At 42.9% G+C, this 23,512-nt stretch overlaps 1 long non-coding RNA gene and 1 pseudogene across 1 annotated transcript in view; both read left to right on the plus strand.

Moving 5' to 3' along the window:
• LOC139027528 (uncharacterized) overlaps window positions 1-2,879 on the plus strand; it is a 6,613-nt gene extending 3,734 nt beyond the window's left edge. The window contains exons 2-5 of the long non-coding RNA XR_011479642.1: window positions 16-75; window positions 2,577-2,621; window positions 2,746-2,767; window positions 2,802-2,879. This is a non-coding gene — a long non-coding RNA (uncharacterized lncRNA). The remainder of the gene's footprint in view (window positions 1-15; window positions 76-2,576; window positions 2,622-2,745; window positions 2,768-2,801) is intronic.
• Window positions 1-23,512, plus strand: part of LOC111956209 (mitogen-activated protein kinase kinase kinase kinase 3-like) — a 95,002-nt pseudogene that overhangs the window by 63,341 nt on the left and 8,149 nt on the right.

The raw sequence follows: 23,512 nt of genomic DNA on the forward strand, positions 1-23,512 counted from the left end.
GAGAGAGAGAGAGAGGTTGAGAGAGAGTGAGAGCGAGGTTGAGAGAGAGTGAGAGCGAGGTTGAGAGAGAGAGAGGTTGAGAGAGAGAGAAAAATAGAAAAATTGGGAGAGAAAAAAATCTTAACAAGAGGATTAGCGATACAAAATGGTGACATATGGACAACCCATTTTAAAACACTCTACAACACCGTTCAAATTGACAGAGACGCAGAACAACGCCAAATTCATGAGAAGTTGAATGGATTACAAAAAGCTATAAAGGACAATCAAAATCCATTGGACTCCCCAATTACTGACCAGGAGCTCTATAAGAAACTTCAGGCCCTCAAATTTAAAAAAGCATGCATACCTGATGGCATCCTAAATGAGATGCTCAAACTCACTAGTGCAAAATTTCAATTGGCTATATTAAAACTGTTTAATTTGATCCTGAGTGTAGGTTATTTCCCTGACATCTGGAATCAAGGACTCATAACCCCAATCTTTAAAAACGGAGACAAATTTGACCCTAACAATTACAGAGGCATTTGTGTGAACAGTAACCTGGGGAAGGTTTTCTGTAGTATTATAAATGTAAGAGTTCTAAACTTCCTTAATAAGCACAATGTCTTGAATAAAAGCCAAATTGGATTTATACCAAAACATCGCACAACTGATCATATTTACACCCTACACACCCTGATAGATAAACATGTCCACCAAAATAATACCAAAATATACGCTTGCTTTATCGACTTCCAAAAAGCATTTGATTCTATTTGGCATACAGGACTGTTCTACAAAGTTATTGAAAGTGGTGTAGGGGGTAAAACATATGACATAATAAATAAATGTATACTGGCAATACGTGCAGCATTAAAATTGGCAAGAAAATAACTGAATTCTTTAACCAGGGGCAGGTCCTTCGTCAGGGTTGTAATCTGAGCCCTGCACTCTTGAATATTTACATCAACGAATTGGCCACTATTCTAGAAAAATCCTCAGCCCCTGGTGTTAGTCTCCACAATACAGAGGTTAAATGCCTACTCTTCGCAGATGACCTATGCCTGCTGTCAGCCACAGCACATGGCCTACAGCAGAGCCTGGACCTGCTAGAGCAGTACTGCAAGACCTGGGCCCTGGCAGTAAACCCCAAAAAGACTAAAATAATGATTTTCCAGAGAAGATACAGATCTCAGGGAATTAGACCAAAGTTCTCAATTGGTACAAAATATATAGAGTACTGCACACACTACAATTACTTAGGTTTAAAAATAAGCTCAACTGGACACCTTAATGAGGCAGTGAATGAGCTGAGAGAGAAAGCACGCAGGGCATTCTACGCCATTAAAAAGCTAATTCAAATTGGAATACCTATTAAAATTTGGCTAAAACGAATTGAATATGTCATTGAACCAATTGCACTTTATGGCAGCAAGGTGTGGGGTCCACTTGCAAAACAAGATTTCATCAAATGGGACAAACACCCCATTGAAACACTGCATGCAGAGTTCTGTAAGATTCTCCTACATGTCCAGAGGAAAACTACAAACAATGCATGCAGGGCATAATTAGGCCAATATCCGCTAATAATAAAAACTCAAAAAAGAGCAATCAAGTTTTGGAAACATCTAAAATACAGTGACCCCCTCTCATATCATTACCAAGTCCTGCAATGCCAAGAGCTGAGCAAAGAAAAGAGTCCCCTCATCCAGCTGGTAAGGGGCTGAGTTCACAAACCTGTTCTACTAACACACTGAAGCCTCAGGACCAGAACATCCAATCAATCAGAATAAACCAAATTACAACACAGTCAAAAAAAACATATTGCTTATTGGGAAACACAAGCACAAACACAAAGCAAAATGCAGTGCTATCTGGCCCTAAATCGACAGTACACTGTGGCTAAATATTACCATTTACTGATCAAAACTTAGAAAACCTTGACAAAGTCAGGCTCAGTGCGCAAGCTCCATGAGAAAGGTAGACACAAGAACCTGGCTACCCTTGTAGAGGAAAGGACTGTGCAACCACAATGCAACACAGCAGAACCTGGACGAGCTGCATTTCCTAACAAAAGATACATAAAATATTAAACAATTAGAGTGTCATCCCCAAATTTGAAACGCCTTATCAAGGTTTCAAATACCTCTGATGAGAGGTAGGCTACCACGTGTTGGGGAGGACGCAGAGAGCAGTGGGGGGGAGGGGGGGTGGGTTGGCACGCACTGCTGCCTGCCATAAGTGATGGACAGTGTCTGACAGACCAATCAACCTGCACATGTCCTCTACTGTATGCTTATTGTTATGTTGAATGTATGTTATTTTGACACTTGGTTATTGTTGTTACTGTTGTCCGTGACAATTTTGATTCTCATTTTTTATTTATGTGTAAAATACCAAAATAAGCTTTGCAATATGTACATTGTTACGTCATTTGAATGAATTGAATTGAGAGAGAGAGGGCGAGGTAGAGAAGAGGGTGAGGTTGAGAGAGAGAGGGCGAGCGTTGAGAGAGAGAGGGCGAGTGTGAAAGAGAGATGGCGAGGTAGAGAGAGAGAGCGAGGTAGAGAGAGAGAGCAGTGAGAGAGAGAGAGAGCGAGGTTGAGAGAGAGAGAGCAGGTTGAGAAAGAGAGAGCGAGGTTGAGAGAGAGAGAGCGAGTTGAGAGAGAGAGAGAGCGAGTTAGAAGAGAGCAGAGCGAGTTGAGAGAGAGAGAGAGGCAGGTTGAAGAGAAGAGAGCGAGTTGAGAGAGAGAGAAGAGCGAGATTGAGAGAGAGAGAGAGCGAGGTTGAGAGAGCGAGGTTGAGAGAAGAGAAGCGAGGTTGAGAGAGAGAGAGCGAGGTTGAGAGAGAGAGACGAGGTTGAGAAGCTAGAGAGCGAGGTTGAGAGAGAGAGAGAGTTTTAGAGAGGTAGAGAGACGAGTTGAGAGAGAGCGAGGTTGAGCGACAGAGAGAGAATGATTGAGAGACAGAGAGATACGAGGTTGAGAGAAAGAAGATGAGAGAGAGAGCGAGAGTTGAGAGTGCTGATTGAGGATTGAGGAGCGCATGAGTGTGGAGGAAAGAAAGAAAGAGAGTTGAGAGAGGGATGTTGAGGTTAAGAGACTTGGGAGAGGCAGAGGTGAGAGGGAGCTTGAGAGAGGGGAGAGGCAGAGGTTGAGAGGTTGAGAAAGTGAGAGAGCAGTTTGAGAGAAAGAGGTTGATCGAGAAAAGTGTCATTGTTTGTCCGATCGGACGTTCAAACCGTAGTGAGCTCCAAGTCTCTCCGAGTGGACAGGGAGTGCTGCCTAAACGCCCGCTGCAGATGCTTTGTGTAGCAAACGGTACAATAGAGCAACCATACAACAGCTGCACCGCGGTAAACAGCCTCTGCTTAGCCACACAACCTCTCACATCCTCCCCACAACCTCTTGCAGAATGGGTTGCGATGTGGTAACATTTTACAAAAGGTACCCTTTTTTTAAGGTATTTATTAAGTGTTTCCCATTAGGCCATACAGCTGAGATGTGTTTTTGAATTATCACATTTAATATGGAATTTAGATGATGCTTTATCAATCTAAAAATACAATTATGCACACATCTTGCGCATATATTTAGTTGTTACTTACATGTTGTAGTTGTACATATACAGTGGGGAGAACAAGTATTTGATACACTGCCGATTTTGCAGGTTTCCTAATTACAAAGCATGTAGAGTCTGTAATTTTTATCATAGGTACACTTCAACTGTGAGAGACGGAATCTAAAACAAAAATCCAGAAAATCACATTGTATGAATTTTTAAATAATTAATTTGCATTTTATTGCATGACATAAGTATTGATCACCTACCACCAGTAAAATTCCAGCTCCCACAGACCTGGTAGTTTTTGTTAAGAAGCCTCCTGTTCTCCACTCATTACCTGTATTAACTTGCACCTGTTTTGAACTCGTTACCTGTAAAAATACACCTGTCCACACACTCAATCAAACAGATTCCAACCTCTCCACATGGCCAAGACAAGCTGTGTAAGACACAGGATAAAAATTGTGACCTGCACAGGCTGGATTGGCTACAGGACAATAGGCAAGCAGCTTGGTGAGAAGGAAACAACTGGGCCAATTATTAGAAAATGGGAAGAAGTTCAAGATGACGGTCAACACCCTCGGTCTGGGCTCCATGCAAGATTCACTCGTGGGGCATCAATGATCATGAGGAAGGTGAGGGATCAGCCCGAACTACACGCAGGACCTGGTCAATACCTGAAGAGAGCTGGACCACAGTCTCAAAGAAAAACATTAGTAACACACTACGCCGTCATGATTAAAATCCTGCAGCGCACGCAAGGTCCCCCCCTGCTTAGCCAGTGCATGTCCAGGCCTGTCTGAAGTTTGCCAAATGACCATCTGGATGATCCAGAGGGAATGGGAGAAGGTCATGTGGTCTGGATGAGACAAAAATAGAGCTTTTTGGTCTAACTCCACTCGCCGTGTTTGGAGGAAGAAAATATGAGTACAACCCCAAGAACACCATCCCAACCGTGAAGCATGGAGGTGAAACATCATTCTTTGGGATGCTTTTCTGCAAAGGGACAGGACGACTGCACCGTATTGAGGGAGGATGATGGGCCATGTATCGCGAGATCTTGGCCAACACCTCCTTCCCTCAGTAGAAGCATTGAAGATGGGTCGTGGCTGGGTCTTCCAGCATGACAACGACACAAGCACACACCATGGCAACTAAGGAGTGCTCGGAAGAAGCATCTCAAGGTCCTGGAGTGGCCTACCAGTCCCAGACCTGAACCCAATAGAAAATCTTTTGGAGGAGCTGAAACTCCGTATTGCCCAGCGACAGCCCCGAAACCTGAAGGATCTGAGAAGATCTTAGGGAGGAGTGGGCCAAAAATCCCTGCTGCAGGTAGTGCAAACTATAGTCAAGAACTACAGGAAACGTATGATCTCTGTAAATTGCAAACAAAGGTTTCTGTACCAAAATATTAAGTTCTGCTTTTCTGATGTATCAAACTTATGTCATGCAAAAAAATGCAAATAATTACTTAAAAATCATACAATGTGATTTTCTTGATTTTGTTTAGATTCCGTCTCTCATAGTTAATGTACCTATGATAAAAATTACAGACCTCTACATGCTTTATAAGTAGGAAAACCTGCAAAATCGGCAGTGTATCAAATACTTGTTCTCCCCACTGTATATTGCCATTATTCACTGTCATAACGTAGATGGTAGCTTAACAGTTTCTGAAATGCACCCTCTGAGATTCTGTGTACGTTGGGTGCAAGGCTGACACCTTGTGTGTGTGTGTGTCCCAAATGGCACCCTATTCCCTATAGTGCACTACTTTACTGCAACAATATAGGGGATAGGGTGCCATTTGAGACACAGCACTGGAATCTCTGTGTGACAGTTGTTATAGGGGAAGGAAGCGAAGGAAAGCAACGGTTATCAAAGCGCATCGCCCTCTCAATGATGGCAGACTCAGACAAGGGGGAGGTTGGAGAGATGAGAGGCGAGGGATAGAGGAGGGCAGAGAGGTGACATTCACTGAGCCGGATCTTCTGTCAACTCTCCAGTCTTTACTGTGGAGGTAGAGTTTAAGCTCAGGAAAAGGGTTAAAAAGGCCTTTGCCATTAGTTTAACTGCCACGCCTGTTTAGTTCTGACTGTAAACTATGTCCTGAATTAGATAACCGCATTATTTCTGAGTCGCTGTGTCATTGTCGACCTTGGTCACTTGTCGTCATTGTACTAAATCCTCACGTCTCACCTTTTAACGACTGTCTCCTTTTGACATGTTGGTGATACCTCAATTAGAGCTCCTGAAATGAAACCTTAAAAGATGAGTTGCCCCACTTAAAATACTTAGTTGTATCAACTAATGATATATTTCAAGTTTTGTCATATCAACTTGATTTCCTGAGTTTAAGGCTGTGGTCTAACCAATGATGTATCTTATTGGGTGCATCTTATCTTTTAAAATGTATACTGTAAATATTTAAAATAATTTTATAGTGATCATTGTCATAAGCAGTAAGGACAAGTATTGTGTCCAGCATGAACAGCTATTTGTTTGGTTCATATACAGTAGCTGCCATTACATGAAGTGTCAACCAACATGTATTTTGTTGACGTTCAAACAAACAGCTCAGCAGTCTCTATGGGGGTGCCACAGGGTTCAATTCTCGGGCCGACTCTCTTCTCTGTATACATCAATGATGTCGCTCTTGCTGCTGGTGATTCTCTGATCCACGTCTACGCAGACGACACCATTCTGTATACCTCTGGCACTTCTTTTGACACTGTGTTAACTAACCTCCAGACAAGCTTCAATGCCATACAACTCTCCTTCCGTGGCCTCCAACTGCTCTTAAATACAAGTAAAACTAAATACATGCTATTCACCCGATCGCTGCCCACACCCGCCCGCCCATCCAGCATCACTACTCTGGACGGTTCTGACTTAGAATATGTGGACAACTACAAATACCTAGGTGTCTGGTTAGACTGTAAGCTCTCCTTCCAGACTCACATTAAGCATCTCCAATCCAAAATTAAATCTAGAATCGGCTTCCTATTTCGCAACAAAGCATCCTTCACTCATGCTGCCAAACATACCCTCGTAAAGATGACCATCCTACCGATCCTCGACTTTGGCGATGTCATTTGCAAAATAGCCTCCAATACTCTACACAACAAATTGGATGCAGTCTATCACAGTGCCATCCGTTTTGTCACCAAAGCCCCATATACTACCCACCACTAGCGACCTGTGCGCTCTCGTTGCTGGCCCTCTCGTTGGCTGGCCGCCAAACCCACTGGCTCCAGGTCATCTACAAGTCTCTGCTAGGTAAAGCCTCACCTTATCTCAGCTCACTGGTCACCATAGCAGCACCCACCCGTAGCACGCGCTCCAGCAGGTATATCTCACTGGTCACCCCAAAGCCAATTCTTCTTTTGGCCGCCTTTCTTTCCAGTTCTCTGCTGCCAATGACTGGAACGAACTGCAAAAATCACTGAAGCTGGAGACTCATATCTCCCTCTCTAACTTTAAGCACCAAGCTATCAGAGCAGCTCACAGATCACTGCACCTGTACATAGCCCATCTGTAAAGTTACCCCTCAACTACCCATCCCCATACTGTATTTATTTATCTGCTCTTTTGCACCCCAGTATCTCTTACTTGCACATATACCATTCCAGTGTTAATTGCTATATTGTAATTATTCCGCCACCATGGCCTATTTATTGCCTTTACCTCCCTTATCCTACCTAATTTGCACACACTGTATATCAAATCAAATCAAATCAAATCAAATTTTATTAGTCACATACACATGGTTAGCAGATGTTAATGCGAGTGTAGCGAAATGCTTGTGCTTCTAGTTCCGACAATGCAGTAATAACCAACAGTAATCTAACCTAACAATTCCACAACTACTACCTTACACACACAACAAGTGTAAAGGGATAAAGAATATGTACATAAAGATATAGAGATGAGTGGTGGTACAGAACGGCATGGCAGGCAGTAGATGGTATAGAGTACGGTATATACATATGAGAAGAGTACTGTAGGGTATGTAAACATAAAGTGGCATAGTTTAAAGTGGCTAGTGGTACATGTATTGCATAAAGATGGCAAGATGAAGTAGATTATATAGAGTACAGTATACATATGAGATGGGTAATGTAGGGTATGTAAACATTGTATTAAGTGGCATTGCTTAAAGTGGCTAGTGGTACATTTTTACATAATTTCCATCAATTCCCATTTAAGTGGCTGGAGTTGAGTCAGTATGTTGGCGGCGGCGCTAAATGTTAGTGGTGGCTGTTTACGTCTGATGGCCTTGAGATAGAAGCTGTTTTTCAGTCTCTCGGTCCCTGCTTTGATGCACCTGTACTGACCTCGCCTTCTGGATGATAGCGGGGTGAACAGGCAGTGGCTTGGGTGGTTGTTGTCCTTGATTGCTTTATGGCCTTCCTGTGACATCGGGTGGTTAGGTGTCCTGGAGGGCAGGTAGTTTGCCCCTGGTGATGCGTTCTGCAGACCTCACTACCCTCTGGAGAGCCTTACGGTTGTGGGCGGAGCAGTTGCCGTACCAGGCGGTGATACAGCCCGACAGGATGCTCTCGATTGTGCATCTGTAGAAGTTTGTGAGTGCTTTTGGTGACAAGCCGAATTTCTTCAGCCTCCTGAGGTTGAAGAGGCGCTGCTGCGCCTTCTTCACAACGCTGTCTGTGTGGGTGGACCAATTCAGTTTGTCCGTGATGTGTACACCGAGGAACTTAAAACTTTCCACCTTCTCCACTACTGACCCGTCGATGTGGATAGGGGGGTGCTCCCTCTGCTGTTTCCTGAAGTCCACAATCATCTCCTTTGTTTTGTTGACGTTGAGTGTGAGGTTATTTTCCTGACACCACACTCCGAGGGCCCTCACCTCCTCCTGTAGGCCGTCTCGTCGTGGTTGGTAATCAAGCCTACCACGTGAGTGTCATCCGCAAACTTGATGATTGAGTTGGAGGCGTGCATGGCCACGCAGTCGTGGGTGAACAGGGTACAGGAGAGGGCTCAGAACGCACCCTTGTGGGGCCCCAGTGTTGAGGATCAGCGGGGTGGAGATGTGTTTACCTACCTCACCACCTGGGGGCGGCCCGTCAGGAAGTCCAGGACCCAGTTGCACAGGGCGGGTCGAGACCCAGGGTCTCGAGCTTGATGACGAGTTTGGAGGGTACTATGGTGTTAAATGCTGAGCTGTAATCGATGAACAGCATTCTCACATGGGTATTCCTCTTGTCCAGATGGGTTAGGGCAGTGTGCAGTGTGGTTGCGATTGCGTCGTCTGTGGACCTATTGGGTCGGTAAGCAAATTGGAGTGGGTCTAGGGTGTCCGGTAGGGTGGAGGTGATATGGTCCTTGACTAGTCTCTCAAGCACTTCATGATGACGGAAGTGAGTGCTACGGGGCGGTAGTCGTTTAGCTCAGTTACCTTAGCTTTCTTGGGAACAGGAACAATGGTGGCCCTCTTGAAGCATGTGGGAACAGCAGACTGGGATAAGGATTGATTGAATATGTCCGTAAACACACCAGCCAGCTGGTCTGCGCATGCTCGAGGACGCGGCTGGGAATGCCGTCTGGGCCTGCAGCCTTGCGAGGGTTAACACGTTTAATGTTTTACTCACCTCGGCTGCAGTGAAGGAGAGCCCGCAGGTTTTGGTAGGGGGCCGTGTCAGTGGCACTGTATTGTCCTCAAAGCGGGCAAAAAAGTTGTTTAGCCTGTCTGGGAGCAAGACATCCTGGTCCGCGACGGGGCTGGTTTTCTTTTTGTAACCGTGATTGACTGTAGACCCTGCCACATACCTCTTGTGTCTGAGCTGTTGAATTGCGACTCGATTTTGTCTCTGTACTGAGACTTAGCCTGTTTGATTGCCTTGTGGAGAGAATAGCTACACTGTTTGTATTCGGTCATGCTTCCGGTCACCTTGCCCTGGTTAAAAGCAGTGGTTCGCGCTTCAGTTTCACGCGAATGCTGCCGTCAATCCACGGTTTCTGGTTTGGGAATGTTTTTATCGTTGCTGTGGGTACGACATCGTCAATGCACTTCCTAATGAACTCGCTCACCGAATCAGCATATTCGTCAATATTGTTGTTGGACGCGATGCGGAACATATTCCAATCCGCGTGATCGAAGCAGTCTGAAGCGTGGATTCAGATTGGTCGGACCAGCGTTGAACAGACCTGAGCGCGGGAGCTTGTTGTTTGAGTTTCTGTTTGTAGGCTGGAATCAACAAAATGGAGTCGTGGTCAGCTTTTCCGAAAGGGGGCGGGGAGGCCTTATAAGCGTCGCGGAAATAGTATCCAATGGTCTAGTGTTTTTCCAGCCCTGGTAGCACAATCGATATGCTGATAGAATTTAGGGAGTTTTGTTTTAGATAGCCTTGTTAAAATCCCCAGCTACGATGAATGCAGCCTCAGGGTGTGTGGTTCCCAGTTTACAAAGAGTCAGATAAAGTTCGTTCAGGGCCATCGATGTGTCTGCTTGGGGGGGAATATATACGGCTGTGATTATGATTGACGAGAATTCCCTTGGTAGATAATGCAGTCGACATTTGATTGTGAGGAGTTCTAGATCAGGTGAACAGAATGACTTGAGTTCCTGTGTGTTGTTATGATGATCACACACTTCTCGTTAATCATAAGGCATACCCCCCCGCCCCTCTTCTTACCGGAAAGATGTTTGTTTCTGTCGGCGATGTGAAGAAACCAGCTGGCTGCACCGACTCCGTTAGCGTCCCTTGAGTTAGCCATGTTTCCGTGAAGCAGAGCACGTTGCAATCCCTGATGTCTCTCTGGAATGCTACCCGTGCTCGGATTTCATCAACCTATTGTCAAGAGACTGGACATTGGCGAGTAGTATGCTAGGGAGTGGAGCGCGTGTGCCCGTCTCCGAAGCCTGACCACGAGACCGCCTCGTTTTCCCCTTTTTCGGCGTCGCACAGGGTCGCCGGCTGGGATCAGATCCATTGTATTGGGTGGAAGGCAAAACACTGGAATCGTTTCGGGAAAGTCATATTCCTGGTAGGAACGATGATGAGTTGACGTTAATCGTATATTCAGTAGTTCCTCCCGACTGTATGTAATGAAACCTAAGATTACCTGGGGTACCGATGTAAGAAATAACACGTAAAAAAACAAAATACTGCATATTTTCCAAGGAACGCGAAGCGAGGCGGCCATCTCTTTTCGGCGCCGGAAGAGATATAGATATATATAGACTTTTTCTACTGTATTATTGACTGTATGTTTGTTTACTCCATGTGTAACTCTGTGTTGTTGTATGTGTCGAATTGCTTTGCTTAATCTTGGCCAGGTCGCAGTTGTATATGAGAACCTGTTCTCAACTAGCCTACCTGGTTAAATAAAGGTTAAATTTAAAAAATCACCAATCAGCATAGTCTTTGCTTGTGTGTATCCATTACGTGCTTAACCAATTAAATTAATGTTATTATTAAGAGGTATTATGTATTTGCATGCATACATGAATGAATGACTGCCATAGGGCATGCCAATGAATAGATCAAAAAGCAATCACATTGCATTTCGACTAGAATTACAGTATACATAGCACCTCTACACAACAAAACCTCTATCACCTATCATTCAAAGGAGATGGAGCTTTAGCATGTCATGATTTAATTTCAGTCCAACCTTATTCATTTATCTTTCATTTCTAATACTCATCATCACGCAGTTATAATGACTTTCTGACTCTTGAGGTATAGAACATGCAAAGTGAAATGAAATAAGTCTTGTAACCGTCTTCATTTCTCCTGGGACTTGCAGATGGATTACGAAACGGGATCTCCCGAAAGCTCCTTCTTGGGAGGGCATAAGTAAGTGAGATTGCGTGCATGGAGGTTTCAAGTTGTAATGTCCCGTGCACAAGTACAGTAAAATGCTAGCTCTAAACCCAGCCAATGCAAGCATTTCGCTACACCCGCAATAGCATCTGCTAAACTTGTGTATGCGACCAATAAAACATCATTTATTTGATTTGCGGTAATCGATAATGTCGTACTAAAGATAACACAAGGTAGAACAAAAACACAGGAGAAATAAAAAGAAGAACACGAAGAAAGCCACAGGGTCAGTTCCAGTACCATATTTACAATGTGTTGTAGGGATACAGGAGTAGTAGAGGTAGATGCAGTGCCGATTTTCTCTATTTTTGCATATTTAATACGGAATGTTATCAGATCTTCAACCAAAACCTAATATTAGATAAAGGGAACCGGAGTGAACAAATAACACAACAATTACATATTTCATTTATTTTATAAACAAAGTTATAAAACACCCAAGAATTACCCCCTTACACTCAATAACTGGCTGTACCACCTTCAGCTCCAATGACTCCAACCTAACGCTTCCTGTAGTTGTTGATCAGTTGTGAAGGAATTGTGACCCAATCTTGCTTGCAGAACTCCTGTAACTCAGCGAAATGTGTGGGTTTTCAAGCATGAACTGCTCATTTCAAGTCCTGGCACATCTTCTCAATTGGGATTAAGTCTGGACTTTGACTAGGCAATTTCTAAACTTCAAATGTGTTGCTTTTTTTGCCATTTTCATGTAGACTTGATTGTGTGTTTTGGATCATTGTCTTGCTGCATGGCCCAACTGTCGTCCAGAACGTTTATTCAAGTTTGACAAAAAGCACCTGGATGATCATCAAGACTCTTGGAATAATGATCTATAGACAGATGATTCAAATGATTTACTTTTTGGATGACATGGGTCCCATTTATGCCTGGCAAAAACCAAACACTGCATTGGTGGTGGTAGTGTGATGGTTTGGGGATGCTTTGCTGCCTCAGGACCTGGACGACTTGCCTTAATAAAAGGAAATATAAATTCTGCTCTGTATCAGAGAATTCTACAGGAGAATGTCAGGCAGCAAGCTGAAGCTGACGCGCAGCTGGGTCATGCCGCAAGACAACTTGCAGGGTAAGGTGACTAGGCAAGTTGCATTCAGACCTGGATTCGATTATACTATTTGGCATTTTTCAAATACTTTTACTGTTTTCTTCAGCTTATCTGGACTGCACTTTTGCCACAAGGCAAGGCCAATCAAGCCCAGATAAAGTATTTGAAATGATTTCAAATAGTATTTGAACCCAACTCTGGTTGCATTGCACTGAATCTTAATGGGCATCTTGAATATGTGTAGACTTTTTCCCCAAACTTTTCCACTCTCCGTTCGTATTTTATTGTTTATTTGTAGAGACAGCCATGCATGAAGGGGAGAGGGATAATAGGGGAAGATGGAGATTTGAGAAGGCCAGTGGGGCGTCGAGACAGATGGAATGACACACGAGTGAGCGATGGGCCTAGTCACAACCTGTGAAGTTTGAGCTTTTCACACAAAGCAATGTAGCACCCTTATATACATTATTAGTAATAATAAGATAATTTGGTTATTTAGCTTAGCCACAACCCGTTAAGCTAGCGCTTTCCACACTAACAACGTACCATCCTGTCTTATACAGGACTAGTAATAATATAATATGGTAATTTAGCTTAGGCGCTACCTGTGTCGCTAGTGCTTTCCACACATAGCAATGTAGCATCCTTTCTACAGTACTAGTATACAGTATATTTGTTGGTAATTGACTTAGCCATAACATGTGAAGCTTGCGCTTTCCACACATAGCCTAGCAATGTGGCGTGCTCCCTCTGCTCTTATACAGTACCAGTAATAATGATTATGGTCATTTAGCTTAGCCACAACTTGTGTAGCTAGCGCTCTCCACACAAAGAAACATACTAGCATCCTCTCTTAAACAGTATCCTACTATGCAGACCCTGGCAACATCTCTAATCCAGTGCCACTATGACTATATCTCATGGTCCAGTGGCATAAAAAAAATCTGAAGGACAAACTTCAAATGGCCCAAAACCAACTGATGAGAATTATATTCGAGCTCAGCCCTAGAATGCACATTTGTCCTAATAAATTCAGGGAACTGAACTGACTTCCAGTTGATCTCTGGGTGGTGCAGATCAAACTGTTGATCGTTTTTAAAGTTATACATGACCTTGCCCCCAGTTACCTGTCTGGTTATTTTAATTTTATTAGAGACTCTCGTAGCCATCACACCAGAGCCAGAGTTACCAATATCAGATCAAATCCATCCCTACGCAAGGGAGTTTTACGATTAACCTTAAAGGGATAGTTCACCCAAATGACCAAATAACATATTGGTTTATGACAACAATCCATGCTTTGGTTTAGTTTCCCTGGGACTGTTCCAAGTGCATTTGTGGCACAAATCCCATTCAAGTTATGGGACCGATATTATCATTTTTCGCACATCATATTCAAAACATCTATAAGTGACTTCGTTAAGCTTCATAATCAATTTTAGATACTTTTGGATGATTTGAAAATGATGCACGAAAAATGCTAATATCGGTCCCATGACTTGATTAGGATTTGTACCACAAAACCATATCATGCATTGCTGTCATACCTTGTCCATAGACTGCTTACAGGGTAAGGAAACCAATGTAATTTGGTGAACTATCCCTTTAAGAAATGGTTTATGAGCAAAATGTTTTAAGCGACAGAGGCTATAAGAAAGTATAATTGTATCAATGAACATTACTTGGTCATCTCTTTTATTCCGTTTGCTCTTTCCTCCCTATTGATGAGATGTATTTGAGATGTATTTTGTTTTCATGTTGTATATTTTGGTTTTAAAGTATTTTCAAGAGGACCACAATGAAAATAAAATAATGAAAATAATGTTTAAACTCATCCTCCATGATTTTAATGCCATTGCACTGTATCCACATGTGTGGTTGTATTGTGTTTAAATGGTCCCTCCCAAAAAATCTATGGTAATTTAGCGTAGCCACAACCTGTGCAGCTAGCACTTTTGTAAGAAATTGTATTAGATATTGGTAACTTGTTTTAACAACTTCTCAACATTAGCTATAGTTGACACAATATGCCCACACCCCCTCTTTCTCTCTTGGACATATGCTGGACTCATTAGACATATACACGACACCCACAACTCCCCTCCCCCATGACAATCACACAGACACACACAACTCAAGGTTGGAGCGCAAGACAAAGAACTGTGGGAAGAGCCAATGGAATGTCGACATCAGGCCCGGACAGGACAACCCACGACCCAGATCGACCAATCGGAAGGCCAGACTCGCAGATCTACCTACTTTGCTTGTTGTCTATATAATACTGTACTACTGTTGAAACTAGSCCCTTTTCCTGACGACCCCATACGGATCAGATAGAAAGAGCCGTGCTGCACGCTTTGCATAATATTTTTACACTTGAATAAACCTGCCTTATTATAAAATTATCCACCTCGTCCTATGTCTCCTCTTGTTCTCCTGTCTCAAGTAAAACGAATTATCAAAACTTTCCACACAACGCAATGTAGCGTTCACTCTTATACAGTACTATTAATATTATATAATTTCGATGCATACATTTTAGCAGACCCTGCCAAAGCAATTTACAGTACACTGGGTATAGGTTAACTGTATGTGGCCCATGCAGGAATCAAACCCACAACTATTGTATTGCAAGCATCATGACATAATTGAGCCATTGGAACCACCAATAGTAAATTGAGTAGCTTACTGCTGAGCATAGTGTGTTTGAGAGGTTTTTGTTCACTAGCAGGAAACCCTTTCAGCTTTGATGTTTGTCTGCGTTTGTTTTTGAATGTTCAGCCAACATTCTTCCTACCTATCGAGAGGTTTTGCAGAGTGCTAATTCATAAAACATAAATAGCCTTTTTTTTCTCCGACACAATCACTCTGCAATTTGTTTGTTGGAACTGCCCTCGGCGCACGACCCCGGTATGCACTAAATAATTTACAACCAAAACACGGAGAATCGAGATTGGAGAAACAGGCGGCAAAGTTATTTTACAAAAAGGAACATGGCTCCACTGATATTTTTAGACAAGAAAGCGAAGGTGGTTGGGTACTTTCACAGCATCTTCCAAAAATCGGACACAAAATCTGCCTTTGAACAATCAACATCAATCTTTACAGTCAATAAAAGTCTTTTTGTAAAACCGTGTTTTTGTAAATCGTCTCCCTCATCCCCAACCACCCCCTGCAATTACCCATTGTGTTCAAATGTAAACAGCATCTCAGCATTTTCTGTTTCATCTCTAATTATCTCCTGTCATTTTCTCGCAACAGGAGTCTTCTGAAATCGGTGGAGGAGAAACTAAACCAGAGGTAGGCCCAGCTATGTCTTTCCTTCCTGTCCCCATTTTTCTCGTTTTTACTCCCCTTTCTTTCTGTCTCTCTCACTGAAACTCTTTTTTTCCTATCCTCTCATTTCTATCTCTCTATATAGGACAGGGCTCAATTGGGAAAAAAATAAACGTGACTTCCCTGGATAAATAAAAGTAATTCTTATCTCTGTCTTCTCTTTCTGGACTATTTTATTCTCATCCCTTTCCCCTCATATTTTTCTCATCTTCAGCCTCGCTTTCTCCTTCCCTTACTTTTTCGCTCTTCCTCCCCCCACCTTTCTCTCTTGCACTACTCAATATTTAATGTGACCTAACCTTCTGCCTCTGTGCTTGAGCGAGTGAAATGGACGACTAACTTGCTTTAGAACCACTTCCGCGGAGACCGGGGTGATTTCTCACCCTTGCTGAGGCGTTAAAGCCGTATGCCCAGTTATAGCGCAGAGAAAGCCGGCGGGGTGTCCGCTATTGTTTATTGTAATCTTTGTCTCGTTGCGGCTAGGGTGGTGTGTTGCTAGTATCAATTAATTCTCAGCGTTAGGGTAAAAAAAAATACACCTTATGCAGGAAAGATACCTGCACACCGATTTCCAATACACAAAGTGATGAGCAGGTGCTAGATCGGTTTATGCTGTATGTAGCCAACTCCAATGTTCGTTGTCTTGCCACCCGTGATGTTTGGTAAGACAACTCAAATAGATAGCTAGACTCGGTTCAAAAAATAAGGCGTTGACTGTTTCGGGTGTCTTCTCTACTTTCATCTTTGTTGATGAAATGGCACTCTCAAATGTTGGCCGGTTCATTACTAATGACGTCAGCATGCTTCAGTCGGCTAGGCGAACAGAACGAGTGTGTTCGCATACTCCCTCAAAAGACCTCTTCTTGAAAAACAAGAAAAAAGCGGAAATAGTACAGTTTGTTCGTTTTGAGACGCCATAGCCAGTATACGCTTCCTCAAAATAGTCCGGATGAATCCAAAATAACGCAAGGAACATCATTCATTTTGCCCAGGAGATCTTAGTCGTGCAATTTTACATCCTAACTAAGGTGTTTGGTGCAGTATTTCTCAACCAAAATAATTGCATGAAAACGAGTCACTGCTCGTTGAATGACAACAGACTTTACTACGGTTGAGCAATCACTGATGAAGGGACGTAGACTTCGGCTACCAACTTCAGTTTGCCTCAAGAAAAAAATGTGTGCCCGAAAAAACCCTCACCGAAGTCCAAAACAAACACATTATATGCACAAACTCATCCGATCGGTTACGGCTTAAGGTAGACCTCACATTGAAATGAATAATGGTGCATAGTATCTCATTTCACTGTTGAAACGTTTTGGACATGAGGTGCCTACTAACAATTTTTCTACATTGGACATGAGAGGAGCATGTATCCCCACTGCTGAAATGCTGTTCAAAAGGATTGTTGTTATGGCGTGGATCTTTCCTCGTCTCTCATAAGCCCTTAGAAGGGAGCGCTCATCTGATTCTGAGCCACGATTGAGAAATGCCTCTACCACTGTACCTCTTCAATTCAATACCACTACAAATAATTGTATTGTATTAATCCCAGAGGGGCAATTATAAAGGCATTAATAAAGTTGTATTGAATTGAAATTGACATCCCTCTTCTCCCTTAGGGGACACGAGACTCATTTAGATAACAACGATGATGATGATGGTGGTGACCATGATGAAATGCAACAGTAAGTCTTCAACCTCTTTCTCCTTTCAACTTAACAACTGTCCTCTTAATTCATAGATACAATTTATAGATGAAATGTTTTTTTGTTATGCAAATTATAGGAACTGGCTACTCTACCAGGGGCCAGGTTCATGTTCATTAAGCGTTTCTTATTGGACAAGTCCAGGTAGTCCGTCTTTTTATTTACTGTGTTTTCTTCCATTTGATGCCTTATAACGCCAAATAGCGCCTAATGAACGTGACCCAGGATATACACTGAGTGTATGAACACCTGCTCTTTCCATGACAGACTGAATCCAGGTGAAAGCTATGATCCCTTATTGATGTAACTTGTTAAATAAACTTCAATCCGTGTAGATGAAGGGGAGGAGGCAGGTAAAAAAAAAAAAAGTGAAGCCTTGAGACAGTTGAGACATGGATTGTGTATGTGTACCAGGGTGAATGTACAAGACAAAAATATTTAAGTGCCTTTGAACAGGGTATTGTAGCAGGTGACAGGCCCACCGGTTTGTGTCAAGAACTGCAACGCTCAACAGTTTCCCGTGTGTATCAAGAATGGTCCACCACCCAAAGGACATCTAGCCAACTTGACTCCTGTGAGATACATTGGAGTCAACATTGGCCAGCATCTTTGTAGAATGGTTTTGTTGCCTTGTAGAGTCCATGCCCTGACGAATTGAGGCTGTTCTGAGGGCAAAGGGAAGGGGGTGCAACTCAATATTAGGAAGGTGTACTTAATGTTTTGTGCACTGTATATGATACACAAATAAAGGTATAACTATTAGTACAATAGGTTGTTCTAATAGTTATGCCCTATCTCTCTCTTAGTGCCAAGGGCTCCACTATGCGGCCCAAAGAGCCTCCACCACCGCCTCCCAACGTCAAGGTATGTATTCTTCAAATGACTCATTGTCCATCGTATGAGACTGAGAGTGTAGTGTTTTCTCACATATAAACCTGCACGATGATCTATTTTCTACAGTGTACACACAGGAATCCTGTTGTGGCACCACTTTAAATTGAACATAGCACAACGTTTGTTTATATTTCCTATAGCCCTATTGTGTGCAATAGAGCATAATATTCGAGGTATTTCTGGGTGTGACTTTACATCTAATGATGATGTTTTACATGTTGACGTGTGTGCTTTGATGCCGATCCTGTAGCGTTGGGGGTCAAATCAATGTCAACGTATGATTTTATTTTACAAATGTAATTTGTTTCAATTCAGTTGACTTCATTAAATGGGAATTTACCAGAACCCTGATATCCTATCTCTTTGTATAGTATTTTGCTCTTAGCCCATTCCCATTCCACAGGATGTTGCCAACTCCCCTGCACACCATGGCTCCCCCGATGACCATGACGACAACGGGGGGACCATAAAGCGTTGTCCAGCCGCCGAGAGCCCCGCCCGCTCTGCCACCCATGTGCCGCCCAGGCCGCCGCCCCCCAGACTCCCCCCGCACAAGCAGCTTAGCTTAGGTAGGTAACGTAGTTTAAAGGCATGCTCACAAACTGAATGGGTGCATTCTGGGAGATGTAGACAATTCTGTCAGAAATGCATTAATGCGGGTTTTCTTATCTCCCCTGCACTTAGTTGGAGGGAAAGCTGTGGTCCCCTTGAATGAATGAATGAATCAATGGATCAGTGGGTGAGTGAGTCGAATGAATCAGTCAGTCAGTCACTTCAATTCATCACAATACCAAACCTGGACCACTTAGACAATAAGTGTGATGATGCTGAGATAAAAGCTACCACTGTTTTCAGGGATCTCCTTCCTCCTTCCAACCCTGCCAACATCCTCAAGAGGCTCCGCCCCACCTCCTCCCTGTCTTAGCCAGTCAGATTTTTCAAAGTGGACCGTGTGCGTGCGCGTGTGTGTTTGTACACACGCGGTTGCCAGCTAGTATTTATAGCCTGTCAGTTTAATTAGGAGCAGTGGTGTGTCTGGTGTTGGCATGCGATAATGTCACACACCCTCTCTGCCACGAGTCACCCTCCAATACACTCGCACAAACTTCCCCAGTTTCCACATCCTGCCCACTTCGAGTAGTCTGGTGGCAGGGGCCAACTTTCAAACGAAGTTGACTGTCGCTCACGTGTGCATCTCAATAGTTCTCCACCCCTCATCAGCTTTCCTTCATCTGCATTTGACATGAAAGAACTGGACTAGTACCTGGGCTATTCCATCCTATTCCATTCGCCCGTTCCTGTTGTTTTCAGATATGTCAAGGTGAAGGAGAAGAGACGAGGAGTGGACGCCACTTTAGACAAATCTTAGTTTAGTCACTGGTGATCTTAAGTCTTATCAGTGTCATGTTTCAGCACAATTGTTGGAATTGCTCAGTTCCCACAGAGCCACATACTCTCTTGCTTCCTCTTCACTCTCCACAGCACCATTCAGATTGTGGCGATTGGTGGAATCATTTAAATAAATAATGTAATATTTAATAATTAAGTTCCCTCCTAACAGGCAATGGGTTCAGCCCATCAGAAGTGAGCGGGGATGCTGGTGGTGCCGAGAAGCAGTCTACTATGCCACCTTGTGTCACCACGAGGAAGGACAGGAAAGAGATTCCGGAAACATCATAGTAATTTAGCCTTTGTCAGAAGCTGTGCGTAAAAATTGGTGGCGACACTTTTGGTGAATTTTCTGTATATAATTCACTTAAAGCGGATTCTGTCAAATCCATAGTGCATTATAAGACTTCCTGTAAGCATTATGTGTTACACATACAGGTAAGTGCATTATATTGATAACCGGTCATGGCTGTCATTAATTCATTAATATCTATAATGAGGTGTTCATTATGTACATAATGCATTATTGCATAATTTATTCATAATGCACTGCACAGCGCTGGGTCATAGAAAGTGTTATTTAAAATATTTCTGACCTTTTCACATTTTTAAATACTAACTTTACTATGTGTTACCTGAAAGTAAGTTATTTGGTGAATAATTCATGTAAATGGTGATTAATTCATTAACATGTCCTAACAGCTATGATAAGACTTACATTTTCATTGCAAAATAGATTATTATGCGGTTTTCCATTATGACTAAACATAAATCTTCTCATTCTTCTTAGAAGTGTATTTTTATTTGCACCCAGAGCTCTGAACAAAGAGCATTTATTCTATGTTTACCTCATTAGTTACTCGTTAATAAGCAACGACTCATGAATTAAAGATCACTTATAGTTCAGTCAAAGTGCTACCGTGTCATTCCCAAGATATTACAGCACTGATGAAGACAGAATGATACCATTGTTAACGCATAGTTAAATAGAACTCTATAAGATCCACATATTTTCATATTTAATAATATTACCTTATAATATACAGTATATTTTAACTATGATTGTTAATTATTCTACGCTGACCTTGGTATGATGATGTCATTTCCTGTTTCCTCAGAAACCAATCAGTAATGGCCTTCCCCCCCCACGCCAAAAGTCCACGTAAGTCTTAACAAACCTTACCTGCTCTTACACTCACGCATTGTCAAGTAGAAAACTATAACTCTGCACTGTAGGAAAAAGCAAATGAGCACTAAGATACAAAAGCACAAATGTGTTGATTGCACATTCATTATCGAAATAATTTATGTGAAATGTAATTAATTCATTAGCAACCTAAAAGTAGTAGTGTTGAGTTCATTACACATTTGTAATTACCGCGACCTTCGAAGCTAGAGATCCAGCCACAACTTTGTTTTAAAATAATCGATTTATTATATTGGACTGAATTTATAAAGGGTTTTTCCAGGTGCTCTACATTGATCAACTATAACTAAACATCTACATTCATCTACATTCTGTTTTCTATTTTCGCTGCACAGATGGGAGCCTGTTTCTCCAAAGTCTTCAATGGCTGCCCTCTAAAGATCCACTGTGCGGCATCTTGGATCAACCCCGACACGAGAGGTGGGCCTCGTGCCAATTAACTTCTGTCTAACTGCCGTGGACCCTGATTCCATCAATTGCCGATAACAGGAAACTGTATTTCTGCTGTATTTTAAGGACCGATCATGTGGATTTGTGTCAATGTTCAATGACAACGTCCGCAAGGGTGTGCGGTGTGCAGGGTCTGACAGACAGAGCGCGGTTAATATTTTGACCAAACCCGCTGTGCGGTTTACCTTTATCTGCAATTGATTGGATTACTTTATTTTCAGTCTCTCGCTACCAGGCGTCCCACTGTATTCTTGTTCGAGAAAGGCTTGGGAGAAACCTAGAACAGGAGTCTAAGCTTACTTGACTTTCATCTTTGTCTTACCCCATGTCTTGTTTGCATGTGCTACTATTAGTTTCCTTCTTAGGCAGAGTCCTAGGCAATGTGTGTATTGTCCAAGTTTACCGGTCTCTCTCTGTTATAATACTTCATTGTTTCATTCTCTGTTTTAGACCAATACCTGCTATTCGGTGCCGAAGAGGGCATTTACACTCTAAATCTCAACGAACTGCATGACTCCTCCATGGAACAGGTCGGTGTCTCATTATTTCATTTGAATGATCTTTTTGTCCGTAAATTTCAATTGTTCCAACTGCTTCCAATGTTTTCACAGTGTAATGTAGGAAACGGAATCTATGTATTTATGTGAAGGTTGAAATATTCTCTATCACATCGTGTTACAGATTACAGTTCAATTTGAATGCTTGCTTCGCTGTGACGTAAGTAAAGGATTTGAGGTTTGATCCACCAGGTTTTATCCACACGGATTTAAGGGTTTGATCCAGAACTGGTCAATGAGACACGGATTATGATTTCATTTGACCACCTACAGAACTATTAAAAACAGATACATTTGTTTTATTTCCTAGCTCTTTCCCCGGAGGTGTACGTGGCTTTATGTCATGAGTAATAGTCTGCTCTCCATATCTGGTAAGGATTCATCATAGAAACCTGTATTGCCACACATTGCTCATATATCTCAAGAAATAACTGTAGTGCACACAAAGTTTTACATTGTTTGTTTGTAGTTTCCAGAATAGACTAGATTCTCCAGACACATCATTTAAATGCATCTTTGGCCGCACACAATGGCAGTGACAGACATTAAAAACATAAATCATAAGCAGCAATCTGTCATCAAGAGCATTAGTCTAATTTTATCATGAAATATGCACTCGTAAATGTAAATACTACTTGTCAATACTTGCTCCAGATATACAAGCGGTTAGACGCTGCACTTTTTGCGTGAAAATTAAAGATATTATAATTGCCTTCAAAGCACTCAAAAGGTGTGTTCGTTGTGTTTTTTGGCAGGAAAAGCCTCGCAGCTCTACTGTCACAATCTGGCGGGTCTGTATGAGCACGCTCGACAGATGCAGAAGCTGCCAATGGCCATCCCCACCCACCGGCTCCCAGACAAAATCATTCCAAGGTAAGAAGGTGGCGATGCCTCTGTGTGTAGGAGTTTTCTGTGGGTAGAGTCCTACTTTTCAGACTTTGTTATTGTGGTTTTTAGGAAATGTTCCACCTCCAACAAGATTCCCGACACCAAGGGATGTCAGAAGTGCTGTGTGGGTGAGTAGTCATGGACATACTCTTTTTTTTTTTCTCTCTCTCTCTCTCTCTCTCTCTCTCTCTCTCTCCCGATGAGCTAATGCTAATGCTTACCCTGTAATTTATGTTTTTTTCTATATATATCATACATGTTGTCAATAATACTTTGATTAGGGCCTCCCGGGTGGCGCAGTGGTCTAGGCACTGCATCGCAGTGTGCTGCGCCACCAAGTCTCTGGGTTCGCGCCAGGCTCTGTCGCAGCCGCCGCGACGGGAGGTCCGTGGGCGACGCACAATTGGCATAGCGTCGTCCGGGTTAGGGAGGGTTTGGCCGGTAGGGATATCTTGTCTCATCGCGCTCCAGCGACTCCTGTGGCGGCCGGCGCAGTGCGCGCTAACCGAGGGCCAGGTGCACGGTGTTTCCACCGACACATTGTGCGGCTGGCTTCCGGGTTGGAGGCACTGTGTTAAGAAGCAGTGCGGCTTGTGGGTTGTGCTTCGGAGGACGCATGTGCT

Source organism: Salvelinus sp. IW2-2015, linkage group LG1 (assembly GCF_002910315.2).
Source record: "Salvelinus sp. IW2-2015 linkage group LG1, ASM291031v2, whole genome shotgun sequence".
In the NCBI taxonomy this organism is placed as follows: Eukaryota; Metazoa; Chordata; class Actinopteri; order Salmoniformes; family Salmonidae; genus Salvelinus; species Salvelinus sp. IW2-2015.